Source organism: Thalassophryne amazonica, chromosome 1, assembly GCF_902500255.1.
Source record: "Thalassophryne amazonica chromosome 1, fThaAma1.1, whole genome shotgun sequence".
NCBI classification, from domain to species: Eukaryota; Metazoa; Chordata; class Actinopteri; order Batrachoidiformes; family Batrachoididae; genus Thalassophryne; species Thalassophryne amazonica.
This window is the reverse complement of record NC_047103.1, coordinates 36,331,938-36,347,253: the sequence shown is the minus strand read 5'-3', so window position 1 is coordinate 36,347,253 and position 15,316 is coordinate 36,331,938. Positions and strand designations below refer to the sequence as shown.

The 15,316-nt window shown below is 41.8% G+C and overlaps 1 long non-coding RNA gene across 1 annotated transcript; it reads right to left on the bottom strand.

Moving 5' to 3' along the window:
- Window positions 1-617: 617 nt before the first annotated feature.
- On the bottom strand, window positions 618-14,351 carry LOC117508291. Its single transcript, XR_004560045.1, has 3 exons — window positions 14,216-14,351; window positions 10,310-11,019; window positions 618-628 (listed from the first exon to the last, which is right to left on the bottom strand). It is a non-coding gene; the product is annotated as an uncharacterized LOC117508291 (long non-coding RNA).
- Window positions 14,352-15,316: the final 965 nt, after the last annotated feature.

Below are 15,316 nucleotides of genomic sequence, written 5' to 3'. Positions count from 1 at the left end.
CCAGGTTTCCATTTTTAATCAAATTAATAGTCATATATTGAGGATAATAGCACAGCAAACAAGAGCAAACAGAGATTTCTGACATCGGCCAATCCGGATCCGGGTCACCTCCCAAATACACTGGAGTCTTCCATGCCCTAATATCTATCGGTGGTACAGATTTGGCGAGAACCTGTGAAGCAGTTTTGACGTAATCCTTAAAAGCCTATATAAAGTGTGGATCCAGATCACTTCCAAAATGCAGTGGAGTCTTCGATGTCCTAATACCGTAGTGTTCACAATAATAGTAGTGCTATGTGACTAAAAAGATTAATCCAGGTTTTGAGTATATTTCTTATTGTTACATGGGAAACAAGGTACCAGTAGATTCTCATAAATCCAACAAGACCAAGCATTCTTGATATGCACACTCTTAAGGCTATGAAATTGGGCTATTAGTAAAAAAAAAAAAAAAAAAAGTAGAAAAGGGGGTGTTCACAATAATAGTAGTGTGGCATTCAGTCAGTGAGTTCGTCAATTTTGTGGAACAAACAGGTGTGAATCAGGTGTCCCCTATTTAAGGATGAAGCCAGCACCTGTTGAACATGCTTTTCTCTTTGAAAGCCTGAGGAAAATGGGACATTCTTTTCTCTTTGAAATCCTGAGGAAAATGGAACGTTCAAGACATGGGACGTTCAAGACATTGTTCAGAAGAACAGTGTAGTTTGATTAAAAAGTTGTTTGGAGAGGGGAAAACTTATACGCAGGTGCAAAAAATTATAGGCTGTTCATCTGCAATGATCTCCAATGCTTTAAAATGGACAAAAAAAAAAAAAAAACAGACACGTTGAAGAAAATGGAAAACGACCATCAAAATGGATAGAAGAATAACCAGAATGGCAAAGGCTCACCCATTGATCAGCTCCAGGATGATCAAAGACAGTCTGGAGTTACTTGTAAGTGCTGTGACAGTTAGAAGACGCCTGGGTGAAGCTAATTTATTTGCAAGAATCCCCCGCAAAGTCCCTCTGTTAAATGAAAGACGTGCAGAAGAGGTTACAATTTGCCAAAGAACACATCAACTGGCCTAAAGAGAAATGGAGGAATATTTTGTGGACTGATGAGAGTAAAATTGTTCTTTTTGGGTCCAAGGGCTGCAGACAGTTTGTGAGACGACCCCCAAACTCTGAATTCAAGTCACAGTTCACTACTGTTATTCTGAACACCACTGTATCTATTTGTGATGCAATTTTGGTGAGAGTCCGGGAAGTCGCTTTGACATAATCCTGCTGTCAGACAGACAAACAATAAGGCGGATTATTTTATTACGTCCTTGGCCCACATAATAAAGTTTACTCTTACGATTGTGGACTTTATATATCGTTCTGTAGTGACGTGTTTCAGTCTGTTCCTGCTGTAAACCTGAATTCAAACAAAGCCTTTCTTGGATCAAAAGAAAACCAAGTTTGGTGTCCTACAACAGACAAACCTTAAATTATGCAACCTGTTGATCACTTTCAGACTACAACTGTGTCTTATATGTATTTACTGCCCTCCTTAACCAATGTGAAGTTAGCTCCACCTTCTGGTGGGACAAATATTACACCAGCTGAAATATTTATAAAATTTTATATATGTAGAGTAGTGTTCAGCATAATAGTAGTGCTATGTGACTAAAAAGATTAATCCAGGTTTTGAGTATATTTTTTATTGTTTCATGGGAAACAAGGTACCAGTAGATTCAGTAGATTCTCACAAATCCAACAAGACCAAGCATTCATGATATGCACACTCTTAAGTTTATGAAATTGGGCTATTAGTAAAAAAAAGTAGAAAGGGGGTGTTCACAATAATAGTAGCATCTGCTGTTGATGCTACAAACTCAAAACTGTTATGTTCAAACTGCTTTTTTAGCAATCCTGTGAATCACTAATATTTAGTTGTATAACCACAGTTTTTCATGATTTCTTCACATCTGCGAGGCATTAATTTTGTTGGTTTGGAACCAAGATTTTGCTTGTTTACTAGTGTGCTTGGGGTCATTGTCTTGTTGAAACACCCATTTCAAGGGCATGTCCTCTTCAGCATAAGGCAACATGACCTCTTCAAGTATTTTGACATATCCAAACTAATCCATGATACCTGGTATGCGATATATAGGCCCAACACCATAGTAGGAGAAACATGCCCATATCATGATGCTTGCACCACCATGCTTCACTGTCTTCACTGTGAACTGTGGCTTGAATTCAGAGTTTGGGGGTCATCATCTTTTTTTTTTCTTTTTTTTTTTGTCCATTTTAAAGCATTGGAGATCATTGCAGATGAACAGCCTATATTTTTTGCACCTGCGTGTAAGTTTTCCCCTCTCCAATCAACTTTTTAATCAAACTACGCTGTTCTTCTGAACAATGTCTTGAACGTCCCATTTTCCTCAGGCTTTCAAAGAGAAAAGCATGTTCAACAGGTGCTGGCTTCATCCTTAAATAGGGGACACCTGATTCACACCTGTTTGTTCCACAAAATTGACGAACTCACTGACTGAATGCCACACTACTATTATTGTGAACACCCCCTTTTCTACTTTTTTTTAGTAATAGCCCAATTTCATAGCCTTAAGAGTGTGCATATCATGAATACTTGGTCTTGTCGGATTTGTGAGAATCTACTGGTACCTTGTTTCCCATGTAACAATAACAAATACACTCAAAACCTGGATTAATCTTTTTAGTCACATAGCACTACTATTATTCTGAACACTACTGTATGAATGAAAGCCACTGACATCAGCCCAAGTACATGGGAAGCCACTGCAGACAGTCACATCAAGAAAGGCGCACAGAGAGCAGAGGAGAGAGAAGAACGGTGGCAAAACAGGAAGGAACAACAGAGGATGAGAGCAGCTTCTGCCTCTTTGCTACCAACTGCTTTCCTCTGCAAGCACTGCGACAGAGACCGCCACTCAGAAATCAGACTGTTCAGCCACAGCAGACGCTGTTCTACAACCACCACCTCCGGCACAGTCCATCGTCTGCCAAGACAGAAGGAGACGAATAGTAATAGTGATCTCCACACTGAGTCATCACCATAACCAACTAATTTATCCACAACACATTACCAGTCATAAGCTCGCAGCATGGTTAGAGTTTATCCTCAACCTCAAGTAAACAGTTCTACTGGAGCAAGCGAGCACAATTTATTAAAAAAGTCTGTAAAATAGTTTCAACAGAGAAATTAACTAGAAGAACAAGCAAAACTATGTGCAACTGTGTTTGGAAGACAGAATGACCACAGAAACAAAGTAAAGGGGAACTTGAGTATTTATCAGCCAGGGCTCTATTTTTTATTTTAGATGTTTTGGGGTCAGTCTTTTTACTGCTGACAAACATAAGATTAGTCTGTGCAACGGTGACTTAGAATGCAGACAGTTTATGAGCAGCAACATAATGTAATGGCAGGAGGCAAGCTAAGAAAAGACTAAACTGCTTCTTGTCGCCATTGAACAGATGAAAATGTCACAAGGGTCTGGTAGCAGAGGGGATACCTGTGGAGATCAACATGTTCATGTTGACTAAATGTAAAGAAGCTCATCACTATGCAACTCTCACCAGTTTTTTGTTTTCCATCCATCCATTTTCTTCCGCTTCATCCGGTGTCGGGTCGCGGGGGCAGCAGCTCAAGCAAAGCCGCCCAGACCTCCTGATCCACACACACCTCCCCCAGCTCCTCCAGGGGAACCCCGAAGCGTTCCCAAGCTAGCTGAGAGATGTAGTCCCTCCAGCGTGTCCTGGGTCTTCTTCTGGGGCCTCCTCCTGATTGGACGTGCCCGGAACACCTCTCCAGCGAGGCGTCCAGGGGGCATCTGGAAAAAATGACCGAGCCACCTCAGCTGGCTCCTTTCGATGTGGAGGAGCAGTGGCTCGACTCTGAGCTCCTCCCGAGTGACCGAGCTCCTTATCCTATGTCTAAGGGAGCGCCCAGCCACCCTGCAGAGGAAACTCACCTCGGCCGCTTGTACTCGCGATCTTGTTCTTTCGGTCATGAGCCAAACCTCATGACCAAAGGTGAGGGTCGGAACATAGATCGATCGGTAAATCGAGAGCTTTGCCCCCCTGCTCAGCTCTCTCTTCACCACGACGGTCCGATATAGCAACCGCATCACTGCAGACGGTGCACCGATCCGTTTGTCGATCCCACCCTCCATCCATCCCTTACTCATGAGCAAGACCCCGAGATACTTAAACTCCTTTACTTGAGGCAAGGACACTACACCAACCTGAAGTGGGCAAGGCACCTTTTTCCGGTCGAGAACCATGGCCTCGGATTTGGAGGTGCTGCTTTCCATCCCGGAGGCTTCACACTCGGCTGCAAACCGCCCCAGTGCATGCTGAACGTCCTGATTTGATGAAGCCAACAGGACCACATCGTCCGCAAACAGCAGAGATGAGATTCTTTGGTTCCCAAACCGGACCCCCTCTACACCTAGCTGGGCCTAGAAATTCTGTCCATAAAGGTAATGAACAGAACTGGTGACAAAGGGCAGCCCTGGTGGAGGCCGATGTGCACTGGAAACAGGTTTGACTTACTACCGGCAATGCGAACCAAGCTCCTGCTGCGGTCGTACAGGGACTGGATAGCCCTTAGCAAAGGACCCCGTACTCCCAGAGCACCCCCCCACAGGGTCCCTCGAGGGACACGGTCGAACGCCTTCTTCAGATCCACAAAGCACATGTGGACTGGTTGGGCGAACTGCCATGAACCCTCGAGCACCCGATGAAGGGTGTAGAGCTGGTCCAGTGTGCCGCGACCAGGACGAAAACCACACTGCTCCTCCTGAATCTGAGGTTGGACTATTGGCCGAATTCTCCTCTCCATTACTCTGGAATAGACCTTACCGGGGAGGCTGAGGAGTGTGATCTCCCTGTAGTTGGAACACATCCGCTGGTCCCCTTTCTTAAACAGAGGGACCACCACCCCGGGCTGCCAATCCAGAGGCACTGTCCCTGACCACCACGTGATGTTGCAGAAGTGTGTCAACAAAGACAGTACCACAACATCCACAGACTTAAGGTACTCAGGATGGATTTCATCCACCACAGGAGCCTTGTCACCAAGGAGCTTTCTGTCCACCTCAGTGACTTCGGCCTGGGTGATGGATGAGTCCGCCTCCGAGTCCCCAGTCTCTGCTTCCTCTTCAGAAGATGTGATGATGGGATTGAGGTGATCCTCAAAGTTTTCCTTCCACCACCCGACAACATCCCCAGTCAAGGTCAACAGCTCCCCACCCGCACTATAGACAGTGTTGGCGGAGAGCTGCTTCTGCCTCCTGAGGTGTTGGACGGTGTGCCAGAATTTCTTTGAGGCCGACCGATAGTCCTGCTCCATGGCCTCCCCAAACTCCTCCCAGACCCGTGTTTTTGCCTCTGTGACCGCACAGGCTGCAGCACGCTTGGCCTTCTGGTACCTGTCAGCTGCCTCCAGGGTCCCACATACCAACAAAGACAAGTCGGACTCCTCCTTCAGCTTGACGACATCCCTTACTTCTGGCGTCCACCACCGGGTTCAGGGATTTCCACTGCGACAGGCACCAGAGACCTTGAGACCACAGCTACGAGCAGCTGCATCGACAATGGAGGTGGAGAATATGGTCCACTCGGACTCCGTGTCTCCAACCTCCCCCGGGATATGGGAGAAGCTCTCCTGGAGGTGGGAGTTGAAGACCTCGCCGACAGAGGTGTTCCGCCAGTCGTTCCCAGCAGACCCTCACAATACTTTTGGTCCTGCCAGGTCTGACCAGCTTCCTCCCCTCCCAGCGGATCCAACTCACTAACAGGTGGTGATCGGTCGACAGCTCAGCCCCTCTCTTCACCCGAGTGTCTGAGACACGTGGCCGAAGGTCAGATGATACGACTACAAAGTCGATCATCGACCTCCGGCTCAGGGTGTCCTGGTGCCACGTGCACTTATGGACACGCTTGTGCTCGAACATGGTGTTCATGATGGACAAACTGTGGCTAGCACAGACGTCCAACAACTGAACACCACTCGGGTTCAGTTTGGGGAGGCCGTGCTTCCCGATCACCCCCCCTCCAGGTCTCACTGTCGTCGCCCAGTCCCCCAGGAGAACAATGGGTTTTTTGTTCTCTTGTTATCGTTTTTCTTCTCTGCATGCCCTCAACAGCTTGGAGTACATATATCACAAAACTGTCATAAAAACTTATCTTCCCCCCTGTCCATGTGCATTTGTTGTCAACAGAGCAAACACAATCCGCAGAGTCATGTCAAAAAAGCAACAACACACAAACACACAGAGAACAGTTTCTTAATATACAGTGGGGAAAATAAGTATTTCATCCACTGTTGATTGTTGCCTTCTCACCAAGCTGCTTGTCTATTATCCTGTAGCCCATCCCAGCCTTGTGCAGGTCTACAGTTTTGTCCCCGGTGTCCTTAGACAGCCCTTTGGTCTTGGCCCTGTTGGATAGGTTGGAGTGTGTGTACAGGTGTCTTTTATAGCGAGTTCAAACAGGTGCAATTAATACAGTTAAAGAGTGCAGAATAGAGGGGCTTCTTAAAGAAAAACCAACAGGTCTGTGAGAGCCAGAATTCTTGCTGGTTGGTACAACCCCAATTCCAGTGAAGTTGGGACATTGTGTAAAATGTAAATAAAAACAGAATACAGTGATTTGCAAATCCTCTTAAACCTATATTCAATTGAATACACCACAAAGACAAGATATTTAATATTCAAACTGATAAACTTTATTTTTGTGCAAATATTTGCTCATTTTGAAATTTATGCCTGCAACACGTTTCAAAAAAGCTGGGACAGTGGTATGTTTACCACTGGGTGATTCTTAGACTACGGGCACTTATGTCCTTTGATCATATTGTATGAAAAACTGAAAAAAGGGGAAATTTCACACTTTTATAGTTATCTTTCCAATGAAAGCGTGTTAAGAAATGTGTTCTAGTAGTCTATGATGACTTTTTCACCTTTTTTCAGCATCATTATATGCAAATATTGCCGTTTTGTGCTTGTCCCACACCCAGACTTTTGATCTTCAATGATAAAAATGAATGGTAAAGAAATGTTTTTTCTAATGTTTTAAAATATCTCAATAAAATATCAGTAAAATAATCAAAACATAATTGGGGTATTCAATGTCATACAACTGTTATTTTTTTTTTTCAAGAAAATGTAGTTGTCCCACACTATTGCCGTAATTTCTACCACAACACTGTAATGTCCCTTTAAACAGTTTGTATGAAAGATTGTTTGGGTAGTTTCTATGGAGATAAACAGTGACATCAGAGCACATGTATATAGTGCCAAATCACAATAAACAGTTGCCCCAAGGCGCTTTATATTGTAAGGCAATGGTGTGGTGGAAATTACATTTACAAGGCCAATTAAAGAATCACCCCACTGTTACATCACCTTTCCAATAAGTGTTTGGGAACTGAGGACAATAATTGTTGAAGCTTTGTAGGTGGAATTCTTTCCCATTCTTGCTTGATGTACGACTTCAGTTGTAAGAAACCTCAGCGTGAAACAAAAGCACGGTTGTCGTACACTGCTGCGAGTATTTAAAAATGGCGGGTTTGAGTCTTGTGTCAGATGGCGCACTCATGAATTGTCCAGTGACGACATTCTCTGACCAATCAGTACATTTTAATATTGGCTCGGATCGCATGGAACCTCTCCTGAGCAGATCTCCCCCCCCAAAAGCACCCGGTACTAACCCTAATGGAGGGGGGGGAATCAGAGTAGAATCGAGCTGAGTAGTACTAGTTCTGTGTAATGGACAAGGGCCTTATGTGCTGGAGTGCTGGAAAGCAGTTTGGGTTTCTCGTGAGACCTGAGACTCTCTCAAAGGAGACCAGGTCAGTGTATCTAAGGTTGCCAGGCTGGTTGTCTGCGACAGTGTTGTATAAAGTACCAGAAAAATCACACTTAAGTAAAAGTACAAATACCCCTTAAAAAAATTACTTTGGTAGAAGTTCAAGTCACTGACTGAAATGCTACTCAAGTAAAAGTCTTCAAGTATCTAGTATTTATTGTACTTAAGTACGACAAGTAATGTACAACTAAATGTAAAAGTATCTAAAAGTATTGAAAGTAAAAGTACAAGTAAATGTTAATCAAAAACAGACTGATTTCTTTTTTTTTTTAAAGTTTATCTAGGCTTGTAAATGACTGGTATTAGTCAAAATACTGAAAATTGTGCACATCACACAAAAACACTTCAGAAACAAGGTTTCAAAACCTAAACGGGAGTAGGCTACTCACTAGGTGTTCACAGAAAACACTTATTTCTGTATGTATTTATTCATTTTCATTGTTACATGGTTTTATCTTTTGTTTCATTATGTTCCTTTTGTCTCTCTCTAAAATTGTATTGTAACATTATTAGTCTATTATTATTGACTATTATTGTCTATTATCTAGACTATTATTGTTGCTATATGAATTAAAAATAAATTTAAAAAATTACAATTTGACTCTTTTACAACGCTGAGCCATTAATTATACAGAAAACAAATCAACACAAACGTGCTGATGCGAACATCTAATAATGCTAACTTTAATTTTGAAAACGCCATAGACATGCTAACGCATTAGCGTCAGTCCCGTTTTTAAGTTATAAAATACTTCTATCAACTGTTTCAGAAGACCATAAGTCGGTTTAACTTAAAAATATTAAATATTACTCACAGACATATGCTCTTCAGGGTTTTAGCAGGGAAAAAATAGGTTAAAGCGAAATAAAACAATCAATCCACAAATCTTAGATCGAAGCACTGCTTCGATTGGTTCAAGGTTCAAAGCAAAGCCGCGCTGCAGAAAAGTTGATTACAGACCCGCTGCAGGTCTGTAATCAATGTAGAAAAATGATCATTTTCCTGACAAACACCCCCAAGTACGCAAATGCAAAAAAGCCTACCGGACATGGCTCATGACAGACAAATCAGCCTGACTTTGTTGCAGTCACTAGTAATCAGTGGTGTCTTTGGGTGAAAACACGAGTTTTTTGTGTTTTTTTTTTTTTTTCTTCTTTCTTGTAACGAGTAACGGCATGGCGCATAGAAAATGTATCGGAGTAGAAGTATGCAATTAAGGTCGGAAATGTAGTGAAATAAAAGTGAAAGTAAGCTGAATTTAAAAAACTCGAGTAAAGTACAAAGTCTCCCAAAACGTACTTCAGTAGTGAAGTATTTTTACTTCGTTACTATACAACACTGGTCTGCGACAAGATGCTTGGAGTGTTGGTGTTGGAAATTAAGGTAATAATGTTGCATAGTTCCCCGTTAAGACAACAGATTATACTGTTAGTCACTTACCTTAGCATCATTGCTGTCCAAATGTATTGCTGTTCGCTCAAAAATTACTTGTCAATTGTTGATGAGGAGCTTTGTCTTTCAGAATGAACTCTTCATTGGCAGTCATCTTGTAAAGGCAGTGGAGAGCAGCACCACTGAATAGACTAATGTCAACAGCTAAGTGGCTAATCAGTCTCAATCAAGTTTATTTAATTTAGTGACAAACACAGGAACGTGCACCTCTACAGGGATTCTCTCCACGTTACCTGACATTTTCAAGGGGATTTTCACCCGTTTAGTGGCGAGAAGCAGCAGCTCACTGTTTTTAGGCTGCCTGTGCTCTTGTATTACATAGCTGGTGAGGTCATGAGAGTGTTTAGGTTCTTAAATAAATTCATTTTAATCCAGAGCAAAAAGATTAACTCTGACACATCTAAAACTGGTGTCCAGATTGAAAAACATTAAATTTACAAGTTTTACAAAACTGTAGGATTTCTTATCACTAAGATGTTATGTAGGGCATTCTACACAGAAAAAGCTTAATGTTTTAAAAAACATAGGAACAAATCACCCTGCTTGCTGGTCAGATGCAGAGTACCAGCAGCAGGTTAGCTTTACACCCTGCAAAAAAACAATTAGGCACTTGTGTGTCAACGTTGTGGCTGTTGATGTCAACAGGCCGATTTCAGACATCTGTTGAAAAGTGTTGGAACTTTCTGTTTTGCATTTTCACGTACTGACATATTTTCAAAGTTATTTTTTTTTTCTCTCCACTGATGTAATCAAGTCACAGTGGTATGGTGTTCAACAGACTTCACAACATGACTCTGAACCAGAAACTCTCATCAGTCAATCACGTGGCAGCAAAGCGACGCCAGTGAACTAATTTCAGGTGTCAGATGGAACAGTTTGTACAAATGTCTAAACATCAGCATCCGTTTGTACCATTTGTCACTGAGGAAATTGAGAACTGAACCGTTTGCTGCCAGATGTTGGGTTTGTGGACATTTTTTATTTTATGTGGCTGTGACTGTACTCAGTAATAACACAATCAAAATTACACAGACACGCTTTATTCAGAGACCACTGTGTCATGTCGAATCATGTACCACTAACAGGCCGATTATAACACCAAGAACTATACAAAATAAAATGTTTAAACATGAAGAAAACAAGCAGGAATCATAACATTGATGGTTTCCACTAAGGGTTTAACATGTCATTAGCAAACGGTCACTGATTAGCAGGTGCGTTCATGAAACTGCGCGAGAAAAACTAATGGGCGAACATTAAACAGTAGTTTACAGTCTCACTATCAGACAGGAAACAGAGCTTGTTACAGCAGAGGGTTTTTAATCACCCGCTGTGAGCTGGTTAAGTATTAACATCGAATAAAATCTACTTTCAACAAACGATGTCCTGGGGGGATGGGGGGAAGACCCTCCAAAGAAGATTTTTTTTAAAGATAGCTATGAAGAGAGAATGTGAGAAATTAGGAATTTGAGAGTACTATGGTACAAGAAAACAAACAAAGGTTTCATGTCCAACTCAATTTTATGACAATTCCCTAAAACAGATAAGAACAGAAACATCACAGTTTACTTTTTATACAGATGACTCAAGATATGGTTTTTGCTAACTGGTTGTGATCAACAAATCAGCAGACTTATCTCCTTTGATTGATTACCTTTCCAATGTCAAATCACCAGTTGATACCTGAGAGAGAGACAGAGAGAGCGAGAAAGATCTCTATGTGAATTCTATTTGTCCAATACAGCACAAAGTATTACTTCAAACTAGAGAGAAATCATTTTGTTCAAATGTACATAAAAAAAACAAAAAACTGTAGACCAGTGGAATTTAGTTGCACAAATATTATTTGAGCACCTTTAAGATATTAGGATTCACAAGGCTGGAGATGTGGAAATGTAAGAGAATTTTACATGTGAGAAGATGGATTAATGACTGAATAAAATGGAAGCTACTGGTTCTACAGAAACCTGTGAGAACTTAAAACCCAGCCACAAACAGCACTGTAGCAACCCTGTCAGCTCTATACTGCACAAAACAAGATTTAATCATTAACTTGAACTTTAGTCATCGCCATGATTTTGAGCCCGATTAATAAAGCTAACAAACTACAACTGAATTTTAGGCTGGTCTATGCTTTTTCTTTCTTTTTATAAATAGCAAATGCAGGCTTTATCTGCACTATAAAAACCAAACCAAAAATTGAATCTTTCTTGGGAGTTCTAAACATTGTAATTATTTTCAAGACACATGAAGAATGAAACGCATTGTGAATCGCTGCTTCAAATTGCTCCCCTCACTCAAGTCCAGTCAGTCAGTCTGAAGTGCACACTAACAGCATGAAAAACCCAAAGAAACCACATTTCCTCTTTCCCACGTGTGCTTCAGTTCTTCGATCATGTGTATGTAAAATGGTAACTTGCAAATGTTGCACCCGGTCTTAAAAGGAGAAGTATGCACGCTGCATTCAGTCTGAAAGTGTCAACTTATTGGACAGTTTCATCTGCAGAAATCTTTGTATCTACAGATAATGAACTACAGACACTGTCCAAAGGTAACGGTGCATCTATGGTTGAGAGAATAAAGACAACAGAGGATGTGACCAGTGTGAGTGGGGATGAGGAGACTGGAGTGCAGGGTGTCTGAGCTGCAGCGGAGGAGGAAACCCTCCTAAAAACAGAAACGTGTCATTGGGTCAAAGGGAAAAACCCTAGACAGGATGGGAAAAACCCTAGACAGGATGGAACAGACTGACGTCTGAGACCAGCACAGTTTGTCACAGACTTACACAACAGAGACAAAGAGCTCAGGTCAAAAATAAATCTGACTAAACGTGCCATGCTGATGTACGGTCTCTCCACGCAGGAAGCGAGCCGTCAGCCGCGTGGTCTCTCCCTATTAAATATTTGTGACATTTCTGTTTCAAGCCTACAGGGCCACGATGAAACCGTAATGAATGACTATGACGATATGCATGACATGTCACTGAAAAATTTCAAGCTAAGTGATTTCTTAGAAGCGAGGTAGCAAAGTGACCAAGATTTCTGAGGGGGGGTAGTGGAACCCTCCCAATGACAAACTTTTTACATTTTTAACTTGAAATGTTAACATTTGGTGCATTTTCATAAACAAAAGTTCAGTAAAATATAAACTTGGAATATGGCCAATTTTCACAGTAATCTTAATAAAGGCTTTGAACTGGTTCAAAGGGAAAAAAACAAACAAAAAACACGAAATCATAAACTTCAAGAACAGAATCATTGTTTTAAAATAATGCTAACTTGTTAATACGGTTATTTTTTCATTTTTGAAAAGGTTTCAGTTCATAATTATAAACTGAAACCTTTTCAAGAATGAAAAAAAAAAAAGGTTTATGCCCTGTCGTTCACTTAAGTTATTTTTGTTGTCTGGAGGGACAAAGCGCTGTGTCCCGTGTTTCCCAGAGCAGACAAACATCGAGGGACTTCTTTAAAAGCACTGAGTTTATTTGCATTCTTGTGCCTTTTTTTGTCTTGGTGGATCATTAATTGGATTTATTTCTGAGACAACAGATGCCTGAATGGAAAGCTGTGATGACACACGTCTAAAAATGCTGCGTTTCTTCAGTAATTTCCACAATAAGGAATTAAAGTATTTTCCAGATGTTGTCTTCCAAGACAAGGATGTCTTATCGTCAGGCTGTGATGAAGAAACCGACTGAAACATCATAACAGGTCAGAATAAGACTGGACATTTGCTCAGTGCGTGAATGGTTTTAACATTTTAAACAGCCTGAACTGTATGAATGGTCATGTGAGGACTGTAGCTTTAGCTGCTGGTTAGTGCTCGGTCGGTTATTTTGATCTGTGAGGCTGAGAGCAACATGGTGCCATGTCGAAAGGAGTCAGTTGAGGTGGCTCGGGCATCTTTTCCGGATGCCCCCTGGACGCCTCGCTGGAGAGGTGTTCCGGGCACGTCCCATTGGGAGGAGGCCCCGGGGAAGACCCAGGACACGCTACAGGGACTACATCTCTCGGCTGGCTTGGGAACGCCTTGGGGTTCCCCCGGAGGAGCGTGTGTGGATCGGGAGGTCTGGGCGGCTTTGCTTGAGCTGCTGCCCCCGCGACCCAACTCCGGATAAAGCGGAAGAAAATGAATGGATGGATGTATTTCAGGTGATCAGTGCAGACCCGCTTTCTCTTAAAAAGGCTTTATTTTGGGAAGTTCTAGCTTCTGCTGCCTACAGCCTGCTGTATTGTCTTCTCCATTTTTCGTGGAAGCATTACAGCGCCACATACAGGTCTGGCATATACAGTGTTTTCAATGTCCCATAGCTGAAGTGGAACATTATTACCCAGTTCCGGAATTTTTTTTTTTTTTTTTTTTTAAATAACTGGTTCAGGAATGTCAATTTTGGGGTGGAACCCAAAACTGGAAACACTAAAATGTTTGTTCAAAACAAACCAGTTGGGAAAAAATTCTGGTTAAAAGCTCTGATGTTAATAAATGGATCCCAAAATACAAGACAAATTATAAAACGCCTTTTGCTGCAGTAATTTCCAACATTAACACGTAGTTCACACCCAGGCACTTGTAGACACCACCGCTATTCAGAAAGCTTCCTACACCAGGGTTATGCTGGGTTTACGCACTGGAATGACAGAGGTTTTATAGCAGAGCAGCTGGATTTATACCCCTCCAAAACGGTCAAAACTGACAAGTCAACATTTGGAGTAGACCAAATGACATGCCTGATCAATCCAATAAATTCCTGTGATCTCAATAGCTTTTATCAGTAAGTTACCAATCCCTCCAAAAACTGGTAAGTAAACATTAACCAAATTGTGACCTGAAAGAGATCACGTTCTCTGCACGCTGGTATCAAATGAGGGAGTGACGTTACCTGTAGCACTGTTGCGGTTGTTGCCTCGTGCCATTGGTCCAGTGTGGCTGTGGCCAACATTATTCCTGTGCTGGAAACGCATGTTGTGTCTATAGTTTGCTCCCCTCCTTGGTCCCTTGGGAAGAGAAAGAGGGGGAAAAAAAAAAGTTGAATGTGATCCAACTCTTGCTTTCAGTTTCCATCCAATGCGTCTATAAATACAAATAAAAACAGCCTTATTATATTATCATCATAGGCCACGGTAAACAGCCCTCTAATGGCCCAGTCACACGGCACTTAACGAAGGGCAACGAAGCCCTGACGAAACAAATCTGGACTTTTGTTGGCATCGTTTAACCTTCGTGCAGCTTCATTCCTGCAGCTGGTGCTTTGTCATGATTTTTAAACTGTTGAAAAATTTGAACGAAGGGCAACGAAAACCTCAATTTGTCTTTTTGTTTTGCTGTGGTTCTTGATGTTTTTTAATTGTTTGTTTAGTTTTTGTAACGTTATTGTTTAGTTTGACTTCGTTTGACCGGCTGAATGTTTTCACACAGTGCAGAAGCCGGGTTGCAAGCGCTGAGGCTGCTGCTGTGTTCATGTACCATCAGAAATTACAGGGCAAACTGTTTGCTTGGATTTTTTTATCTGGGTGGGGGGTCAGCTTCACTGGGCTCAGACAGAATTAATCTTTTGTGTGGATACAATTAATTATTTTGCCACAACCCACTGCTGAATTTGAAACAACAAAAGTTGTGTAATTTCCGACAGTACTTGAATGCAGCATTACTGGCAGCAGCAGCTCCTGCGTGTGCTTATTATTTTTTATTAAATATAACAATATGAGTGTAGGAATGACAATTCAGCCCTTATGTACAACCCCTGGCAAAAATTATGGAATCACCGGCCTCGGAGGATGTTCACTCAGTTGTTTAATTTTGTAGAAAAAAAAGCAGATCACAGACATGACACAAAACTAAAGTAATTTCAAATGGCAACTTTCTGGCTTTAAGAAACACTATAAGAAATCAAGAAAAAAAGATTGTGGCAGTCAGTAACGGTTACTTTTTTAGACCAAGCAGAGGAAAAAAAAATATGGAATCACTCAATTCAGAGGAAAAA